The following is a 5,764-nucleotide window of genomic DNA, read 5'->3' on the forward strand; positions in this document are numbered from 1 at the left end:
TTTAAAACTTTTCAAAAAATTCTGAAAAAAATTATGCACGTACCTGACCATGGCACGCACCACCTTGTGAAATGTCGCTGCGAAATGTCATCGTATGCGTCCTGGGCAAAAATGACAAATTTCCAGATCTGAGATTCATATTTTTGGATCTCATTTCATGTCAGAAATTTGTCATTTTTGTCCAGGGCGCATACAATGACATTTTGCAACGAAATTTTACACGGTGGTGCATGCCATGGTCAGGTACATGCATGATTTTTTCCGGAATTTTTTGACAAGTTTTCGATTTGTTTTAATTTTTCGAAAAAACCGGGAGCAAATGCTCCCGGGAGCCAAAACGCCGCTTCCGCGTTTTTGAGAAGGTAAAGTGCTATGTTGATCTAGTATATACGACGAAAAATGCTGAAGTGCTCTTCTCCGGCTGCATTTAGAGACTGAAAGAATGACAGGTACGTACTAGAACGATGGCTTGCCATCAAGTTGCTATGCTCATTGATTGTTAGATAGAGATAATTACATATGCTTTTCTTCTAATTATATCCGTACAGTCGTAATCAAGATACTAATCAACAACTAGGCATTTTTGCAGATCGATGGGTGACAATCAAACCAAGCAGTCTAGCAGAAAGATTCATTTACCCAAATCCATGTTGCGGTACAGCTGTAACGTCCTCTAGTATTAAGTTCCCATACGAAGATATCTACACATCCCTATAAAAAAACTGTTTAACGTTGTTTACACAGATATATAGCTATATTTTACTTATAGATACATCTATATTCAAAAAAAGTTAAATAACTATTTTTTGAAACGGATGGAGTATTTAAGTTAATTTTTTTTTTGGAATTACTAGTTCTCAATTATCTGAGAACTAACTTGGTCTTCAGTGAAATTCGAAATCGACGGATTTACATTGCGATTTATGCATTCTTTAAACTGCAAAAAAATGTTGTAGCTTTGATTTTTAGTTGTAATTGTGGTTGCAACTGAGATGTTTTACTTGCAAGTGATGTTTCAACTGATAATTTTTAGTTGCTAGTTAAGTTGTAACTGGGATTTTTAAATTGCAAAGCTGTTACAAGAATTACATCCTTTGACCGAGAACTCAATCGACTTAGAACTAGTCACATCCATGTTAATCCAATTTAGCGCCGAGCCAATAAGATCGATCTCCAACGTACCATGAAAATTGCTAAAATAAGGACTTAAGATTTTGTGTACATCTTGCGTAGATATTGTTAATCAGTTGCGTGGAATGTTGGAATCTCCTTGTTCTTATGTGGAGTTTGTTTCTGATGTAAATAATGTGTTGTAAAAGTAAGTGTTTTGTTTTCGACGAGATAAAGTGCTCTGTTGAGTTTGATGTGAAAAAAAAGGAGGCGAAATGCCCGAAAGAATGACAGGTACGTACTAGAACGACGGCTTGCTATCAAGTTGCGATGATCATGGATTGTTAGATAGAGATAACTGCAGATGCTTTTCTGGTAATTATACCAGAGTCGTGGCGTAGTGAGCATATATACTGTAATCCTATGACTGCTGCAGCAACTAGGCATTTTTGTAGCTCGGTCGGAATCAAGCCAGGCAGTACGTCCAGCAGAAGGATTCCCTTATCCAAATCCTTGTCGCAGTACAGCTATATTATGACGTCGTGAAGTCTGTGAGAGTCCCATACGAAACACGTTGGAGACCTAGTCGTGTAATTCAGCTAATTATGTTCACCCAACCTGGCGCCGAGCCAATAAGATGATACATAAGAACATGATGTAGATGTAAAATAACTGTGGTTTACATCATTTTAGACATCATGATATATATTTTTGCATCGTGTCGTATATTTTGCACATGGCGATGCAAATATACATCATAAAACAACGATCACACGCAATCCCCAACAGTTAATTTGTCGTTTCCTATCTCCCCACCTGCGCGTGCTCGGCCGCCGACCGCTGTCGTCGCCCGAGCTCCGTCCAAATCCACCCCGCCACCGCTCGGAATCGACCTAGGATCGCTCCCCCGTTGCCCGACGGCCCCATCCCCGCCTCGCCCTGACTCGTCTTGTAGCTTGGGATGGCCGGAAATGCGCGTCCACCTCGGTGAAAATCTGAAGCCCGCTGGCCTGATTCCGGCTCGTCGCGTCCATCGCCGTCCATCTATGGCGTTGTAGAACACCGAGGACCGCCGATCTGTCGCCCACAAGCTCCCGCACGGCTAGCCCCGTCCAGATTGGATGGGTCACTGACTATGTGTGCTCATGAGTTGATTTCTATGCAAGTTGATGATGAACTATTCCTGTAATAATGATGAATTGTTTTGTGTAATGTAATACTTAGCAATGTTTGTATTTTATTTGTGTTTTCAAATATTTTATATATGAGATTCATTCATATGTTTGCAAATATGAAATATACATCACCTAGGTGGTGATGTAAAATGCACCATCTTCTGGAGCACTTTTAGAGAAGAGGTGATGTATTTTACATCATCTGATTTTTTAGAGCAAATGCAGGTGATGTAGAAATCTGAAAATAAAGAAAAGCAGAAAATGTATTTTACATTATATGATACAAATATATATCATCTCTTGGAGATGCTCTGATGCTATTGCGAGAAATACAAAGCAATAGGCTCGTTCAGAAAGAAATACAGAAAAGAGAGGGCTGGGAGGCTAGATAAAGCAGGAAAGGATTTTTTGATATGATACTAAAGGAGTGGAAATCAGTTGTAGCTGGAGCTAATCCAATGAATGTTTGGTTGAATAAATTAAGACATATTAGAAGATTCCTTAAGGGATGGGCAAAAAATCAAAGTGGAAAATATAAGAAGGAAAAGGAGCGATTGTTAAATATCATTGATCATCTTGATACGAAAGCAGAGACAAATATTTTGACCTCGAATGAAAGGGAGGAATTAAAAAAGGCTAATAGTAGTTTGAACATACTAAGAAGAGAAGAGGAATCCAAATGGGCCCAAAGAGCGAAAGTTAAGCATATTCAGGAGGGGGGGTAATAATACGAGATATTTCCACTTAATTGCAAATGGTAAACACCGAAAAAAGAAAAAAATTCAACTAGAGCAACAAGAAGGGATTATTTTAGGGGAAGATAACTTGAGGGTCTATATTACTGAATTCTATAAGAAATTATTTGGGGCGCCGGCTCCAACCAATATTTCTTTAGTTGAAGAGGAGATCCACGATATTACGCAAATTTCACCAATTGAGAATGATATCTTAATTGCCCATTTTACGGAAGAGGAGGTTTTTGAGGCGATTTCTCAGATGGAGCTAAATAAAGCTCCTGGACCAGATGGCTTTCCGGCTGAGTTTTATCAAAAAATTTGGGAAGTAATAAAAGATGATCTGATGGCATTGTTTTCACAGTTTACCAGAGGGGATTTGCCTCTTTATAAACTAAATTTTGGTATTATCACACTTTTACCTAAGAAAGAGGATGCGGTACAAATTCAGCAATATAGACCTATTTGTTTGCTAAATGTATGTTTTAAGATTTTCACTAAAGTTGGTACAAATCGCATAACGGGGATAGCCCCAAGAGTTATAAAGCCAACTCAATCTGCCTTTATGCCAGGAAGAAATATTTTGGAAGGGGTAGTCATACTACATGAAACTATTCATGAACTTCATTCTAAGAAAATGGATGGGGTGTTATTTAAAATTGATTTCGAGAAAGCTTATGATAAGGTGAAATGGCCTTTCTTGCAACAAACTTTGAGAATGAAGGGCTTTGCTCCTGAGTGGGGGAACATAGTGCAACAGTTTGTTCAAGGGGGGAGTGTTGGGGTCAAGGTGAATGATGATACTGGTCAGTATTTTCAGACAAAAAAAGGTCTAAGGCAAGGAGATCCTTTATCTCCTATGCTTTTTAATATTATAGCGGACATGCTTGCCATCTTAATTGAACGAGCAAAAGAGGCTGGTCAAGTCGGAGGGTTAATCCCACATTTAGTGGAGGGAGGTATCTCTATTTTACAGTACGCTGATGATACTATCCTTTTTTTGGAACATGACCTCAATAAAGCTATTAATATGAAATTAATTTTGTGTCTCTTTGAGGAGTTATCGGGACTCAAAATTAATTTCCACAAAAGTGAGATTTTTTGTTTCGGAAAGGCAAAAGAGGAGGAGGACTAGTATAAGCAGATCTTTGGACGTGATGCTGGTCAACTCCCCTTTAGATATTTAGGTATCCCAATCCATTACAAAAACTCAAGAATTCAGATTGGTATCCGGTAAAAACACGTTTTGAAGGAAAATTGGGTGGCTAGAAAAGTAAGTTATTATCCTACGGTGATATGTTAGTTCTTATCAATTCAGTTTTAACTAGTTTACCGATGTTTATGTTATCTTTCCTGGAGATACCTCAAGGGGTAAGGAAACATCTTGACTTCTATAGATCGAGGTTCTTCTGGCAGTCAGACGAAAACAAGAGAAAATATCGGCTTACAAAATGGAACATTGTTTGTAGACCCAAAGATCAAGGGGGCTTAGGTATCGAGGTTCTCAAAATCAAAAATAGATGTTTATTGAGTAAATGGCTCTTCAAACTTCTTAATGAAAAAGGGGTGTGGCAAGAATTACTTCTTAATAAGTACCTGAGACATAAGACATTGTCGGAAGTGCAAGCTAGGCCTATCGATTCTCCTTTTTGGAAAGGATTGATGGAGGTTAAACAGGAGTTTTTTGCTAGGGGTTTTTTCGAAGTGGGTAATGGTATGGATACTCGCTTTTGGGAAGATACTTGGTTAGGAAATACTTCGTTGGCTCAGCAGTTTCCGTCCTTGTATAATATTGTACATCATAAAAATGTTACAGTTGCGCAGGTGTTAGACCAAACACCGTTGAATATTACATTCAGGAGGGTTTTGACTGGTAACAAATGGACTTTATGGTTAAAATTATGTCGAAAACTTATGATGGTAAATTTGAGTGAAGAAGATGATCGTTTTGTTTGGAAATTGACTCCTAATGGTTTGTTTACAGTGAAGTCAATGTATGAAGATATTATGTGTGATCGTACTCCTTTTTTGAGGAAATATCTCTGGAAAGTTAAAGTCCCACTTAAAACCAAGATTTTCATGTGGTTTTTGAGTAACAAAGTTTTATTAACTAAAGATAATCTAGCTAAACGGAATTGAAATGGGTGTACAAAATGTGTTTTCTGTGGGGAACAGGAGACTATTCAACACCTTTTTATTGAATGCCCCTTAGCTAAGTTATTATGGCGTACTGTTAATTTCACGTATGATCTTCCACCTCCAACCAATATTACTAATATGTTTGGTAATTGGTTAAACGGAGTAGATAGACAATCCAAGGCTTTCATCCGGATTGGGATTTCCGCCTTATATTGGTCTATTTGGAGGGTCAGAAATGATATAATTTTTAACAAAAAAGTTTCTTTTCATTTCTTGCAGGTTATTCATATGGTCTCCCACTGGGTCCAACTTTGGGGCCTACTCTCTCCGGAGGGGTAGCGGGATGCCATGACTTCTGGTTGTACACGGCTCCTGATGGTCGCTCAGGATATCTTGTGCCTGACTGGTTGGCGACATACTAGGAGGCTATGCTGAGGTGTAGTCATAGTATGTGTTCCCTAGTTTCAAACGATGGTTGATTGTTGGATTGATCGTCGGTGATGAGTGCTTTGTAAACAATACTTTCTTTCGAACCTTTATTAATAAATAAAAGGCTGTGTGCATCTCCATGATGCAGAAGCCGGGGTATACCCCATTTCGAAAAAA

Source organism: Lolium rigidum, chromosome 1 (genome assembly GCF_022539505.1).
Source record: "Lolium rigidum isolate FL_2022 chromosome 1, APGP_CSIRO_Lrig_0.1, whole genome shotgun sequence".
NCBI classification, from domain to species: domain Eukaryota; kingdom Viridiplantae; phylum Streptophyta; class Magnoliopsida; order Poales; family Poaceae; genus Lolium; species Lolium rigidum.